We start from the raw sequence: 17325 nt of genomic DNA, 5'->3' as shown, positions 1-17325 counted from the left end.
CTTTCTGTTTTCACCATTTTCCTAGTAGCTTGAGGAGTACAGGGGTGGCCACAGAGAAAACACTTTTTATGACTTTTAACCTAAAAATAATATGTATTTTTCCAGTGCAGGAAACATTATATCATCCTGGGAAATCATAACTGGCTGGGGACCCAGGGAAAACATTCTTTGAAAATGGAGTATACTCAGTTGTTTGGCACCTTTAAAAGAATATCAGAAATTACATTTATTTTTATAGTATTATGTATCTTTCTCAATTTTAATCCATATTTTAATCCTACCATGACTTTAACTTTGTATCACTATTAAGTTTACTTGTAGGTTGGTTAAGTGTGCCTGAGGTTTAAAAAAAAATTTCCTTGGAGAACTTGTACTGAGGAGAATAGCCTTCCTACTTTCTTTAAAATTGCTAAACTGTACTCTTAATGTATGGCCAAAAACAGAAGAATAAAAAAGAGAAAAGAAACTAAAAGATAAAATTATTTCTTGGGAAGACAAAGTTTTCCAGATTTATAGTTATCGTAGTTTAGCAGAACTTAACAAAAGCTTAATCTTGTTATAAAATGTAAAAATAATTAGAATGTATTCATAGTGAATCTTAAATGTCTTTTCTCACTTAATTTCTTTCTATAAAATATTGACCTTTTGAAAGAAAAATGTCACTGGGTGCTAAAGAATTCTTAATAATAATGTTGGTCTTTAATGTACCTAAATGTTTTGCTTTACAATAAAAAGCAAATGAACCTAGGATGACCTTCAATCATTGTGAATGTAGGTAATTCAGAGTGGCCCAGAGTCAAGGAAAAATGAAAACAAAGAACCTAGACCGGGTGCTAAAGCTGCAGCTTCCTCCGCTCTAGCTCAGGTATCACAGTTGAGAAACTTATATCCCCAATTTATCTTGCATGATTTTATCTATTTCTCTTTTTACTGGCACTCATACAATGCTTAACTCAGAAAAACACAATAATTTACTTTCTTAATTATTAGCAATTAAGTTAGAAAATGAATAGCCAGAAAAATCTGGAAAAGTCCCATATATTTTGAAATAGGTTTTTGAAATATACCGCCAAACATTCTTTTTATCAAAAATATATGGTTAAATGTAGAACATTTTTTTTCACCGAATGAAATAATGAATGGACTGTAATATACTTCATATGCTAAGAAGGACTTACAAAAACATCTAAATGCAAACATCATTGAGGAACAACAAAATGTCTTCCTCTGAAAGTAGAAACAAGGCAAGAATGCCCACTCACAGTTCTTCTTAATGCCATGCTGAATTTTGTGGCCACTGAAAAAGGAAAGAGGAACCAAAAAAAATCTCTAACATATGTAGCTTAGAAGAGTTAAATAGTTATTCTCAAAGGACATAGCTAAATACATGAAAAATCTAAGAGATATATATGTGAATCTATATAACATATATATCAAAATTTTAAAAATTTCTGTATAACAGCAACAAAAATTTAACAAAATATAATTCATAATGACATCAAAGGTGTGAAATAACTGGAGATAATTACAACAAAGTACCATACATTGTATGGAACCAGAACCATATGCTGGAACATATACAATTTTATTGGATTATGAAAGAAGATATTTTAAAATGGAGACATACCTGGCCCATGGTTTGGAAGATTTAATATTAAAATATGTCAATTAGGCTGGGAATATTGGTTCACATCTGTAATCCCAGCACTTTGGGAGGTCAAAGTGGGAGGATAACTAGAACCCAGGAGTCTGAGACTGCAGCGTGCTGTGGTCATGTCACTGCACTCCAGCATGGGCAACAGAGCAAGACCCTGCCACTACTTAAAGAAAAAAGGTCAATTATTCCCCAACTCATTTTTGGGGTAACAATAAAATTTTAATCAAAAACAAACATGTATTGAGGAACCTAACAATGTAAATTAATTCTGAAATTAATGTAGACGTGGAAAGATTCAAAGATATCTTAAATATTCTTGAAGAGCAATGAGGAAGAGAGCTTCCTATGCAAGAATTCAAGTTTCTACTAAGCTATGGTAATTTCAGCAGAAAGCAGGTAGTGTCAGGAATGACAATGATCAGTGGAACAAAATAAAGAGCCCCCAAAGTGACCCACATATGTAGGAATCCTGTAAGAGGTGACATTCTGGAGCTCTGTGGATGAAAAGAGACCTCTCAAATGATGCTGGAACAGCAGGATCTCAGCTTGGAAAACCTTCCAAAGGTGAACACCAAGCAACACACAACAGGTCTACAACTTTAATTTTAAAAGGGTGGAAAGAACAATTTAAATCCATACTCTTATAGCATGAACTGTTTCATAACTTCTCAAGAATTTTTAAAGCGTGGAATTTTTTTTTTTTGAGAGAGAGTCTTGCTCTGCTGCCAGGCTGGAGTGCAATGACATGATCTCGGCTCACTGCAACATCCGCCTCTCAGCCTCCTGAGTAGCTGGGACTACAGGCAGGCATCACCACGCCCAGCTAATTTTTGTATTTTTAGTAAAGATGGGGTTGAATCATGTTTGCCAGGATGGTTTCAACCTCTTAACCTTCATATCTGCCTGCCTTGGCCTCCCAAAATGCTGAGATTACAGCCGTGAGCCACTGCACCAGGCCAAGCTTGGAATTTTAACATTTAGTTGAACATGTAGCAGTAAAACCGCCATACATTATTAAAGTGTGACTTTTACGCATGTGTATACACTCATGCACACTTTGACATACAGTATCACAAACCTTTATCTAAAATGAGTTTTATAATTTAGAAACCTTTGGAAATTATGCAGATAATACAGTGGACCTGCCACATATGAAGAAGTCTAAGGTTTGGGCCATCCCCTCCGATCCAATGCCTTCCTGTTTTTCCAGTGACACATTCAATGCTCACTCTGTGAGAGACCCCTACAAACCATACAGAGCCATGAGTTCATTTTACTACTAATTTTTCTCAAATTTAAATAACTGTTTTATACTTGCTTTCTGGTTTCATAATTGAAGAAACATAATTCTGTCCTGTATCTTGAAGCGTTTGAGTCACCTGCTTTCTATGACGTCCGCTTCCCTTTAGCACACGTGCCCTCGAGAGACTGGCTTAGACAGGCACCAGTGTAAACACATCCCACATGTTTGTATATGTGCCCCATGCCATGTGTGCAAGGACGTTCGGAGCAGCACTGTGTGTGGACCGTGCTGCAAACAGTGCCCCATGCCACGTGTTCAAGAACGTTCAGGGCAATATTGCATGTGGACGGTGGTGAAAACAGTCAAAATTGCTACCAGCAATGAAATGGATACATAATTGTGACACTTGCATACTGTAGAACACTGTGCTGCAATAAAAATGAAGGACTTTGTATAATGTGTCACTGCATATAACTGCATGGGGCGTGTGGTGTTTCCTACCTTCTGTATCCACCCTTCCTGTCTTGGTGATGTCTCTAATTGTGTGGCTTTCTGTATGATTTTCTGATGACGCCCAGGTGTTTATTTCTGGCCCATACCCTTTTCCTTGCCTTAACATGGTATATCCTGTTACCTTCTCAAAATGCCCACTTAGCAGACTACCATCCAGATTACGTTGAGCCACAAACAGCCTATATTCAAATCTACTGTGGAAGATGTCTATATTAAAGTAGGCAAAAATCCAACAAATCACTTTTAGCTATCATTTACCTTTGGTCCTCCGACAATCAATGCTTTTTGTATGATTCCACAGGGAACTTTTGCCATGTTAGCTACTCCTCTGTATTTAACACAAATAAAACAAAGTGATTTATTTTCCTTTAAAATAATGTTTTATATATGATGATTTTTTAGTCAAAATAGCATTGTTAAAGAAATACATGTAAAATGATTGACTTATGTTATAATGTTTCATGAAAATAAAATTTGTTGAAAGATGGGATTGGATTTACTAAAACCCAGCTGAGTGCAGTGGCTGGAGCCTATAATCCCAGCACTTTGGGAGTGATATGGTTTGGTTCTGTGCCCCTCCCAGCTCTCGTGTGGAATTGTAATTTCCAAGAGTCAGGGCATGGCCTGGTGGGAGGTGATCAGTTATGGGGTTGGATTTCTCGTGCTGGTCTCATGATAGTGAGTCTTCATGAGATTGACGTTACGATTTACTGTGTGTGGCACCTCCCCTTTTCTCTGTTGCCCTCTCTCCTGCTTTGCCGTGGTGAGATGTGCTTGTGCCATTTTGTCTTCTGCCATGATTGTAAGTTGCCTGAGGCCTCCCAGCTATGCTTTCCATACAGCCTGCAGAACTGTGAATCACTTTAACCTCTTTTCTTCATAAATTACCCAGTTTCAGTTAGTTATTTATAACAGTGTGAGAACAGACTAATACAGAGAGGCTGAAGCGGAAGGATCATTTGAGTCGGGAGTTTGGGACCAGCCTGGTAAACATAGTAAAACCCTGTCTCTATTTAAAAAAATTAAAATTAGCCAGATGTAGTGACCCACACCTGCAGTTCCGCCCACTCACCTACTCAGGAGGCTATGTGGGAGGATTGCTTGACTCCAGGAGGTCCAGGCTGCAGTGAGCTGTGATCACATCACTGCACTTGAGCCTGGGTGACTCAGCAAGATCCTGTCTCAAGCAAAAGAAAAGAAGAAAAAATAATGAACTTACTAATACTAAAATAATATATAGGGATCCCACTAGAGAAAAGCATTGACATAAAATATATTGAAGTAAAAAATTGAATTTCATTGTAATATCAAAAAAAATGATATTTTCCTTGCTGCTGAAATACGCCTTATGGAATAATGAGATCAATACTCACAGAACTGCAGATGATGAAGAACAGTAACACAAATACCCCTGCCAGAACTGATGAGACTCCTTGCTGCTCACATCCTCTCTTGGGTAACACGGCACCATTCATGTAAAGATGGTTTCATGGACACATGAAACATGAGCTGAGTGTTGCAAGATCTCTTTAGAAAGATTTTCTAGGGTCAAACTGAATGCTTCTCTTGTCTCTTGATTGGAAACTTCTGGTACCTTTTCTTCCCTGTAGTCTCAAGATGTAAAAGATGAATGCTTTTAGTTCTCTTATTTGTTTCCAAAATTTTTTTCTAGAGTGTCTTGAAGCCAGTAAGACTATCAAGAAAAATAATTAATATTTGGATACTGTCTTACAAAACATTTTCTGACATGATCACATTTGATATCAGTATATTAACATATTGATTTAGTTATGTGCTACTTAATATTTTCATCTTTACCACCACTTTCCTAATGAGGAAAATCAGCCCCAAAAATGTTAAAGCGACTGGCCTAAAATTGCACTAAAAAACAAAGATGGTCCCATCCTGGCCTACTTGATCAAGATTGTTTAAAGCTTCCCAGTCCTGATGAGATCAGAAAACTTCATTTTCACCATACTATTCATATCACAGACATTTTACTTTGTGCATTCATTTAATATGACTTTTTCTTACTTGGTACATAAAAGGTCCATTGGGTTAAAAATATTTTCACATCCTCCTTTCCCATTATCTCCTGAACTTGTCCTGTGAAACTTTTTCTCATCCTTTAGGGTGAAATTAAATACCCACTTCCCTAAAGAGAACTTCTGGAACTCCCAACTTTATGAGGTGCTACTTCTGTAAGCTCTTAGGAAACACAACAGGCCTGCGATGCCTGGTATAACTTGAGGGTCTGTTCTGGGATTGCTGATGTCTGTGTGTGATTCCCATCATAGACGAGATGGGTGCATATAACAGCTTTGGAAACATTTACATATTAATCCAGAACTCCATGAGCCTCAGTCACGTAATCTACAAAATGGGGGAAATGTTGCCAGTTTCTATGGACTTCAGAGAATAATGAGGCTATAAGTTAAAATCCTGTTTCAGTGATTGCCTGTGTTTAGCCAAGTAGGATTATATCCTCTTCCTCTTCGGGGTCAACACTGGCTCTGACCTCCTAGGCCAGCTTCTGTTGAAGGCATCTCCTAATCTAGGCAACTGCCTTGGTTGCTGTGGATCCAAATTTGCAGGTTGAATCTAAAGTTTAGGAAAAGCCTTCGGCACCTGTGGACCTGTGAAGAAGCCTTTCTATGAGTTTCCCTGAAATATCATTATGAACGGCTAGGTCTGAATGGGGCTAACCACTTCACCTCATGGTCAGGCATCCCCGGAATTGAATTTGCTTTGGTGGTGTCCCCATACTGGGGACAGACATTTCACATAAGAAGTGGAAGAACTAAAAGTTGTTTCACTTGAGTCATAAAATGATGTTTCTTTCAATTTCTCTGCAGAAATTTATTTCTTCTCAGACCTTTTCCTTTTGTTTTTCTCTTCTTTTCTTCCATATCCAGGTGAGGTAATACTGGCCTCTCTGAGGACCCCAAAAATCAGGATTCAGGTAATGTACAACGTACTCTTCTCTAGGAAAGAGACTGTCATGCTCACCTGTGAGCTAAAACAAGTTCTAGACGTTTGAAGCAGGGATTTCAGGCAGCGTGTTTGGAAGTGACACGCCTAGCAATTGATGAACACTACTTACTTGAAAATATTGCTTTGTGTGATTCAAAGAGAAGTGATGAAAAGCATCACACTGACAATTCAGTGCTACTGGAATTACTTCTGAGAAGGAAAGAGGAATTAACTATATTTCATAGATAATACTGAGATGGATTTATGTGCTGACATTTGAATAGGATTATGCTAGAATCTGACACTTCCAACTCAGCATCTATCACTGGGTTCTTATGTATCAGGAAGTGCTGCTGCCTCCATTGAAACAGGAACGCACTTATATTCACAAGGTGTGTTTTCCTTTCAAATAGTGCGCACTCTTAGCTCCCCAAATCCTCTCCATCATCAGCCTTGAAATTCTTTCAGGACTCTGTTGTTGAGATCTGTCCTTGGGCAGCTATTATTGTCATACCACTTTCCTGTGGCACTCTAGGTCATTTTCCAACTCCCCAAAGTCCCCAGACTCTTGGCCTTGGTGGTCAATTTTGCCTTGCCTTGGCTGTACATGAGCCATCATCTCAGTGGGATTCTTAATTCCACCTGCTCAGCTGATCTCACCAAACACGTGGTCCCTTTGGCCCTGAGTTCATCCCATCTCCAAAGCCATCCTCCTCCCCACGGTCTCAGGGTCTGTCTCCTTTTACATCTCACCTGCGTTCTTTCTTCTTCAGCGCAATTTAAATGTTTATGCTGCACAATTGTGTCTCTTCCTGAAGACCTGATGCAAGTCTCAGAACCTGGGGCCACCCTGGCTGTGTGGGAAACATTTGGAGATACCTGCCATATGGACAATTGCCTCTGACTCCCAGCTCAGAACCACAGATGCTAGAGCCTGGGGTGGGCTCACTGTCTACCATTGCCCGGGGAGCTATCATTCTGTTTTGCAAAATAGAGGCTGCCTTATTCATGAAGCACAGACAAAAGCCAATTAGGTCTACACATTTGTTGCAGTTGTGTCTTTTTTGTTCTACATTTTGAACCCCGTAGCAAACAGGAAAATCAAACCCATCTAACCCATTCAGCTGCAGCTCTGCAGAAGCTCCCACTGGAGGGTACATTTCCTTATTCCTTGTTTGTCTAAATTCAGGCCTTCTGTTCTTGACTAAAAATGGTTAAACAAAAATTATGGGAGGCCATTGATTTGGACTGAGCTCTTGTCTAGACTCTGACAAACCAGAACAAAGCAAAATTAAAGCATTCATAACGGAACAGAAACTTTAAGGAAACAGTTCACAAAACAGAACAGTTTCCTTCAAGATAAGAGATTCCAGTGTACTTGAGTCAGGGTCATAAGAAAGACCCCTCCATTTCTACCTTATAAGAAAAGTAACTGGAAGTAACCGATGTTAACTGACCAGTATTTTTTTTCTTTTGTATCTTTCTTGTTCCCAACTTACAAATCTCACTGTCTACCATTGCCCAGGGGAGCTGTCATTCTATTTTGTAGAATAGAGGCTGCCTCATTCATGAAGCACAGATAAAAGCAATTAGGTCTATAAATTTGTTGTAATTGTGTCTTTTTTTTGTTCTACATTTTGGACCCTGTGTCAAACAGGAAAATCAAACTGATCTGACCTGATTCCTATTGCCTATGAATTTTCTCTGCCTTAGAATTTTCTACCCCTTTTTCCTTCCAAAAATCAATAATTATTTTCAGGGCTTTACAGACCTCTATTGTGCAGTTTTCATTCAAATTAGTAAATACCAAGTAAATCACTTTCACAAAACATAAATTCCCAGTTTTTGTCGACACAGTAACAGCATGGTTTTCTTGTGGTACAAAGGCAGAAATGATGTTTCACTGGGAGAAACAGTAAAAGTGGTTAGTTCTTGGATGGACTCATATGAAGACCTGATGCTTATGTAATTCCACTAGGTGAATCCAAATTATTAGATTCGGAAGATTACCTACAAGAACCAAGTTGTATTTTGGACTGTGCAGTGAGTCCCATTTGACAGAAGTATTTTAACTCCCATTTTCATTTCATTCCGTTTCTAAAACTAGTTCAAAGCATGTTCAGGCGATTGATTGCCTCAGCTCTCAGTTTCGTAGGGTGATATACACAGATTCCAATTCGTTCTTCTAATTGCAACTCACTATTCAAAACTTGAAGGCAAGGAGGAACCCTGCAGGGGATTATTGCATGAATGCAGGGGTGGAATGTTTGTTTCTCCAGTACTACCAAGAGGCTGTGTAGTTTGGTGACAGATGCTCAGAATCACACTACAGCATCATAATGTTGGACCTGAGACAAGGAAAGTGTTTCTCCCGATGGAGCATTCAATTTGAATCGTAGTTACCACCATGCCCTCCCTGTGTGATTATCATCAGTTCTCACTAGAGATGGGCTTTCTTTGATCTTATGATGCTTTTGTGACAGGCAAAAATAGATTTAGCTTGCAAAAGGGATGTACTATCCATTGTTAGGAATTTTTCTTCCAGAATAGAAAGAATCACAAATTGCTAAACTCTCAGATCTGAAGGAGACAGTAGAGTGGGATCTCCACATTGAACAGAATGTGGTTTATATGAGCCAAAGGCCCAGACAACGGGGGATTATTTTAAAAAGCTAGCACCTTCTGAAATTCTTAATCTGCATTCGGAAAAGATCTTTTGAAATTTTAAGTCAATTTCCTTCAGAAAATATAGAGACTGATGTGGTCAATTTTACCTTTCTGGTATCTTTTACATCATTTTCTCTCTTTCTATTTCTCCTGTTTTCCTTTTTTTTTTTTTTTTCCTTACCCAGTAGAATTATCCAGTGTAGTCATGACAGAGCTTTGTGTAATTGGATCCTAAAACTCATGGAAACAAATGCCATCAGGATCCAGAGTCGAAACACCGCAAAGAATATTCAGCTTAAAACAAAGTATCAAAATACTGCAATAAAATACACGTTCTCAGAATCATGCTCCACATTTTTCTAAATCAGATTATTTCACTCCTATTCCTTCAGAATTGTCAATCACCAAGCTATGCCTTTGAAGTTGGCTTGGAGGTCACAGCCTTCTCCTCTGTTTGCTCATGTAAAGTTTTCTTCTGTTGATGATTTGGAACACTGGCATGTCAGCCAGTGAAGCTGAAAGAAGAGAAAATTTCATTTTCCAGATGTTTTTCTCTATGAAGGCAAGACTATCAGAACGATCTAGCCTCCCAATCCTATACCATATTCGTTTTCTCTCAGTTTTTGATCATAAATAGAAGTGTGGATCACTTTGTGATTTCTTTGTGATTTCTCTTTCTTTTCAACCCTTTCCCACATCTAAGCTCAGTGCTGACAATAATGTGGTCAATTGACATTTACAAAGCACCCAGCAGGGATCTGTGTTCCTTCCTCAGACAGGTGGACATCACCATCAGCCCCATTTTACAGATGGGAAAGAAAACATTATAATTAAAGTGAAGTGAATTGTCCAAGGCCAGTCAAGTAGTATGCTGCCAATCTCTTATGTAACAAAGTAGCTTGTAATTATTCATTTCTAAAATGTGGTGCAAACAATCGCTTATTTAAAACATAGGGTATTGTCACCAAACTTTTAAAAATGACACACAGAATAGTTTTCTCTTTGTTATTTGGGAACCAGATTTGACATAGTTCATGGCCCTGGATAGTTGCAGCTGAGAGCTCACCAGGTTAGAAGGGATGAAGTCAGAGTTTTCTTTTCTCTCTTGATTCTCAGGAGACATTACTGACAGGCTCTGAGACGGCAAGGACACAGGATAGTGCATGACCAGGACCAAGCAGGGACTTCCTCGAGTCCTCGACAGAACTGCTTCTCTGCCTCCTTCACAGGTGCTTCTGTGCCCATCCACCCACCCTCCCCAGAATGGGTCTGGAGCCAGCCATCAGCCAAGGCCTAACACAACCATCAATCTACTGAGGTTCCAGCCCATTCCAGTCCCTTGTTTTGAACTTATTTGGAATAAACTTTTATCACCTCAATGTTTATATTTTAAACAATTTAAAACTTTTTTTTTTTTCCTGTCGCCCAGGCTGGAGTGCAGTGGCACGATCTTGGCTCACTGCAACCTCCATCTCTGGGGTTCAAGCAATTCTCCCTGCCTCAGCCTCCCGAGTAGCTGGGACTACAGGTGTGAGCCACCACACTTAGCTAAATTTTGTATTTTTGGTCTAGATGGAGTTTCACCAGGTTGGCCAGGCTGGTCTATGAACTCCTGACTTCAGGTGATCCGCCCACCTCAGCCTCCCAAGGTTCTTGGATTACAGGCTTAAGCCAACAGGCCAGGCCTAAAACTTTTTTTTAAATTGTTCTCCTAAATTGGCCATGTCACGAGATAATGCTCCATGGAACACTGGGTTGGGTAAAACTGAATCAGCGAAGCAAGACAGGAAAAATTTCTGGAAAGTTAGTGTCAGTGTGAGGGTATGGCAAACAGAATTAGATGAAGATAAAATATTAGGATGATAAAATCTTTATAATTTCAATCTGGATGACTGATAGGTGATGCACATATACAAATTATAACTTTTAGGATGTGTTTGAAAGTTCTCATAAAAATTTAAAATATATGTTGATTTATAACTCAGAGAAAGAAGGATTAATATGTAAGAACTCTAAAATTACAAGTTAAGTGGCGGACATTTTAGTTAATCTAACTTCCATCATTCAAAAGTAAATACATCATTGTACATATTTTACCTATAGATTATGTTGTGTTTTTATCCTAATTTCACATTTGAATTTATTTTTCATTAACATTCTCAAAAGCAAGCTAGGTATAAAATGCAAATAAAAATAAACCCAGAAAACGTTAACTTTGGAATTTTGTGGGTAGCAGTAAAATATTTTGGAAACTGAAAAGCAATTTTCTATAAAAATTAAAATGGCTAAATGGAGATTTCATTTACTCAGTTTTTGCATCAAAATAAATGTTTATTCATAAAAATAAGCTGAAATGACCACTTTGTAAGAAATAGCAATGAAATTTCACTTTATATCTTAGTTCACTACTTAAAATATAAGGCTGGTTAGAACCAAATGACTGGTTTTTTACAACTAGATGTGGAAATTTTAAGAATTTATTAAAATACATTAATATTTTAAAATGGTAATTTTACAGCTCAACCTAGTATAATGTGCACTTAGACGATTCTCAATACAATATGCATGATTCATTTACATACTTATAGATGTAAAATACTTTCCTTTAATTAGAACTACTCTATTATCTAAACAATTGGCACTTGCCATATTTTGAAGGGTATTCATCTATTATATTAGAAAAGCTCATATTAAAGTTTAATGGGAACTATAGTTTCTGTATTTCTTAAGTTGAAAACCTATTATTTAGAAAGAAAAAAAGATTTTACCTTTTCTGGCATTTAGAAAAGTAACAGAGTATTTTTATTTATTTATTTATTTTTTGAGATGGAGTCTCACTCTGTCACCCAGGCTGGAGTGCAGTGGCACAATCTCAGCTCACTGCAACCTCTGCCTCCTGTGTTCAAGCTATTCTCCTGCCTCAGTCTCCTGAGTAGCTGTAATTACAGGTTTGCACCACCATGCCGTGATAATTTTTGTATATTTAGTAGAGACAGGATTTCAGCATGTTGGTCAGCCTGGTCTTGAACTCCTGAGCTCAAGTGATCTGCCTGCCTCGGCCTCCCAAAGTGGTGGGATTACAGGTGTGAGTTGAATTGTATTTTCCTTAATGAAGAGACCTGTGTGGCTTATTTTTCACAGATGGACATATTTATTTTAATCTGATTTTTATTTATTTGTGAACCCAAATGAAATTATTGTTTCTTTACCGTGAGATACCACTTCTATTTTAAATTCTGGAGACATACATAGTATGCTAAATAGTAACTGCTGATGATAAAAAATAAGCATATTAGATAGTTGGAATCTCATATCAGCCACCATCTTATACTTAACAGATATCAAAGAAGATTGTTTTCAAATTTTGGCAAGAAAAAATTTGTAATTCACTTCCAGAAATGGAAAGGTGCGTTTTTAGCCTTGCATACATTTATAAAAGAATGCTGAACATTTTTGTTACTCATTTATATACCTATTGTAAGAGAAATACAGAAACAACAATACTAATTTTAAAAAGTAGTGGTGGCTCTCGCCTGTAATCCCAGCACTTTAGGAGGCCGAGTTTGGCAGATCACGAGCTCAGGAGTTGGAGACCAGCCTGGACAACATGGTGAAACTCTGTCACTACTAAAGATACAAAAAATTAGCCAGGTGTGGTGGTGCACACCTGTAATCCCAGCTACTCAGGAGGCTGAGGCAGGAGAGTTGCTTGACCCTGGGTGTGGGAGGTTGCAACGAGCTGAGATGGTGCCATTGCACTCCAGCCTGGGTGACAGGGTAAGACTCCATTTCAAAAAAAAAAGGAGAATGTTCCAGTACTGTCCAGATCTCAACCTGTTCCACAGAATACCTCCAAGTTTCCTGTTTCCATTTTTATTTTTGTCTTTGTGATTTTCTAATTGTGCTTAATGCCTGAGACAAAATCAATTATGAAAGCCTGGCACAACTTGTAATTTCTTATCCCTAATTTTTTGTTCACAATTTATTTTTTCTGCTTTGTGAAGCTTTATCTATTATCCATTAAAGCTGGGATGAAAGCCACCTTGTTGAAGATTAACCAATTATATCTTTTAAAATGGTATGTTTTGATTTAAAATATTTAAAGAAACTTGGTATGAAATGTCTTCACCAATGCATAGTTCTGTGTTGTCACCATTTCTGCAAATGTCTTACCTTTCTGATAGCAAAAGACTAGCCAGACATTATGTCTTAGATATACTGTTGGTGGCAAACACTTAGTACCTCAGAAAAGAGAAAGAAAAGCCAGTTGTATGTGAAGGAGTGTGCCTCTGTTATCATCAGTGATGCTGGTTGTAGAAACCTCAAATCCTAAAAGACATTGAAATGTTTTCTAAGTTATCAAACAATGATTAACTATTATGGGATAATAGTTTTCATTAAATGCACATTGTGGCATCCTTCAAAAGTTGGTAGTTCATATAATAAACACTAACAAGGTTATACCTATTAAAATGGACTTTTGTTTAAACCAAATTTGGTTAGAAAAATTGCTTTTTGTGAAAACTGTATGTTAAACATCTCATTGCAGTCTACCTCATGGATTACAATGTGACTATCCTTGACTAATCAACAAACACAGCAACAATAGCCAAGCACCGATGCATTTCGACAGCTCGATTCTAGACGAGAAGTTACTAAAACAACGACAACTCCAAATCTAAGAAGGCAATTTGAGTTTCATGCCTGATGGTCTGCTGGCTTCTATCACTCTAGTAATATGACTCAAATGCGTTTTTTTCAGCTGATATAAACTGACAAGCACTGAGCTCTCACTCACTCATTACAGAGTTGCGCCCAGGGGACAGAGGCTGGCTGGGCCAGCGGCGGTAGGAGATGAGTGCTCAGGGTCCGGGTCGCCAGGAGGAGGAGGATGTGGCGGTTGGAGGGGACATGGCTGCCAAAACAAGCCTGCAGATGATCATAGGAACAGCAATAGTAGTCATGTAAAAATCTTTTTACCGAAAAAGCTGCTTGAATGTCTGCCGAAATGTTCAGATTTACCAAAAGAGAGGCACCGTTGGAACACTAACAAGGAAATTGCACTTTATTTAATAACATTTGAGAAACACGAAGAATGGCTAACCACCTCCCCTAAGACAAGACCACAGAATGGCTCAGTGATACTCTACTACAGGAAAAAAGTGAAGTACAGGAAAGATGGATATTGCTGGAAAAAGAGGCAAGATGGGAAAATGACCAGAGAGGACCACATGAAGCTCAAGATTCAGGGAGTGGTGGTAAACCACAGAAAAGGTTCGCTTGGAGCACAAATGTCATTTGCAGGCTGCAGTGGAGAATGGAATTGCTTGGAATCATGTGATACGAGTCACCTCTGTCCAAAGCATTTTTGTTTGCAAAGACCCTGGTTTTTGCTTTTGTTTCATTTTTCTACCTTCTTACCCTATAGTCTCCATGCAAGTTTTCAGTGAAACCAGATTGAACTAAAACAAAAAAACAAACAAACAAACAAAAAAGCGTTTTTTTTTTTTTTTTGGTGAACAGAACAATAAACACCTTTATTACATGGGTGAAGACAGAAAACAAGGATTTTTTTGCCTTTCCGAGCCTTGATTTTCCTAAGATAGAACTCCAACTCTTTGCCCTCTAGCACATAGCCATCTGCTCAGCCACAATGTGCCCGCCTTGAAGCGATGCTCGCAAGAAGCTTTCCCTGCTGGAACTGCTCCTCCAGGAGACTGCTGATTTTGGCATTCTTTTTCCTTTTGTCGTATTTCTTCTGAAATTTTTAGATCATTTTTTGTTTAAAATCTCTTCTTCCTCAGGAGTCAGCTTGGCTCCCTTCTTGCTGCCCAGGGGCAGTGCATAGTGGGACTTCTACCACTGTTGGTATGGTGTGCTGTCGATGAGCACGATGCAATTCTTCACCAAGGTTTTGGTACCGACCGGCTCGTTATTAGACGCATTACAGACAACATCAATAATCCTTGTTTTCCGAATACAACAGTCTGAGCCCCAGGAGAAATTCCCCACGTCCAGTCTCAGGGCACAGTATTTCTTGTTACCACACCACACACAGACTGTGTGGATGTGGCGGGGGCCAATCTTGGTGTTGGCAGCCAGGTGCCCCAACTCATACTTCTGTTTCTTGTGGTAGGGCTTTCTCTTGCCCCCAGGCTTGCCACACTTGTGCTGGTTGTCCCTAGAGATGAGAGATGCCCATCGCTCCGCTCTGGCTGGGAAGAAAGAGCCTTTTTTTTTTTTTTTTTTTTTTTTTTAACCATCAAACAAATAGAATTTATGCAGCAGAAGAGAGCTGTTGAACCTTGCCTGGAAGTTAATTAGTGAGCTCATTAGGAGATAGGCTGTGTGGGGAAAGAAGCTGGCCGCCCAGCTCGGAACTGTGAGCTCTCAGGATGTCCAGAGCCACACTAGGACCAGGTGCTCTTCTCGAAGGAGATAGACCCCTGAGGCCCAGCTGGAGAGAGGCACCCCTTGCCAAACTCCCCAGACTCTGTCTTGTAGGTTTGCCTTCCCAGAGAGTAGCCGTGAGGGGGCCACTGCCAGCCTCCTGGGGTGCACGCTTGGCTCGCTGATTGTAGTGGGAAGGCAGGGGGCAGGCATGTGCCCAGGCCTGGGCATGAGTATCAGAAACTCGGTGCCCAGGCCCCTGCCCTTAGCCTCTGGCTATAGGCAGTGCACTCCCATTCAGTGAAGCTCTGAGGAGTGGGAGGCCTTGGGAGTGGGACATCTCGGCACCTCTCAGAATGAGGCATGTGCTCAGAGACTCTGGGCCACCATTTTCCCCCACTCGGCACTTCAGGGTTCTGCAGGGGGCGGGCAGCCTCAGGCCACCAGGTAGACCTTAAGCAGGCCTCCCAGAGTGCAGGCGGTAGAAGACCCCCAGAGGCAGGCCGAAGTTGACGATGGCAAACCACATCTGGTAGCCATAGAAATCCTTTTCTAGCCTGTTCTAAACTCCGGGTGTATGCCAAATTTGGGCATCATCCGCAGTGTGATATTGCAGAGAATGAGGAAGAGTGAGATCTCCTTGAGTGCCCACCACTTCCAGTTGAGGTGGCTGTACGAGTGGATGTAGGCCAGCCAGTCCTGCTACAGGCCTCAGCCCAGCTCCAGCAGGGAGCCCCTGCGGGGAGGCTCAGCCTCCTGCTTCTCTGTCAGGCCCTCAGGAACTGCCTCCCAGAGTGGTTGTCAGTGCAGACCCTTGATGATGATGAGGTTCTGGGTGATGTGCTGCAGGATGAGCAGCAGCGAGTAGACCAGGATGAGATGATTGAGACACTCATGTGGGTGCGTGGCCACGATGGAGAAACAGGCAATGCCCATCTGGCCCAGGGCAGCACCACATCTAGGCTGCGGGTGGGGTTCTTTTTTTGGGGGGGAGGGAGAAAATTAGCTTTATTCAGTAAGTTTATTGGTAACATAGGAAAGGATGATGGTGCCTCTGCCCTTCTGGTACCCCCGCAACGCCCACAAAGGCTGAAAGGCAGGAGGTCACAGCAGGGCGAATTCCCCTTTGTGATGTTCCAGCCACCGGTCCAGCGTTAGGGCCTTGGGGTTGAGTCTCAGGGTCATCTCGATGTCACAGTCAGGACTCAGGGCATAGAAACGGAACATGTTCGCCAGGTCCCGGGCCCCGGGGAAGCCAAGCTTTTCGGAGTCCTCAGGAGTCATCTTGTGTCGTCCACGACCTTGCGGGTGTGCTTGGTGAGCAGGGTAGCGTGCTCCTCGCCCGTGTGTCTACAAGTGCTCAGCCTGATGTTCTGGCCGACGTGTTTTTCTGCTATCTTCAGCAGGCTGAGCACCATGGGACCCAGGTCGGACACGGACATGCCACCCATGGGAGCGTCACCTGCGGGCAAGCTTAGCAAGTAGCTCTTTCCGTCTGGGGCTTTCTGGGGCAAGAAGTGGGAGAGGATGTTCTCGAAATAGCAGGGCATCCGCACACTGGTCATGGGAACACCGATGTCCTGGAAATATTCCTGCAACTCCCCTTTGTGGTCAAAGTGCGCAGCGGTGAATCTCCCGGCCGTCAGCTTCTTGATGTTCTCCAGGCCTCTGTAGACTACAGAGTGGAGGCCCAAGCCCTTGGCCAGATCAGCTAGCAGCTTTCCCGCGCTGAGCAGAGCCCGAGTCCGCAGCCTCCAGGGACCTGGAGCCTCACGCTGCGCTTCAGACCTCCCGCAAGGGCGTGTCCTCGGCAGGCCCCACCCCGTGTTGCGTGCCCACGTCATGCTGGTCTCCGGCGCGCCCGCTGGGCTGCGGGCACAGC

At 40.8% G+C, this 17325-nt stretch overlaps 1 pseudogene; it reads right to left on the bottom strand.

The window, feature by feature from the left end:
• Positions 1-16443: 16443 nt before the first annotated feature.
• On the bottom strand, positions 16444-17287 carry LOC116538072 (annotated as a pseudogene).
• Between the last annotated feature and the right edge of the window lie 38 nt (positions 17288-17325).

Source organism: Sapajus apella, unplaced genomic scaffold (assembly GCF_009761245.1).
Source record: "Sapajus apella isolate SASKATOON/1434 unplaced genomic scaffold, GSC_monkey_1.0 scaffold116, whole genome shotgun sequence".
NCBI classification, from domain to species: domain Eukaryota; kingdom Metazoa; phylum Chordata; class Mammalia; order Primates; family Cebidae; genus Sapajus; species Sapajus apella.
The sequence above is the reverse complement of the archived record's forward strand: the minus strand, read 5'-3'. Positions and strand labels throughout refer to the sequence as shown.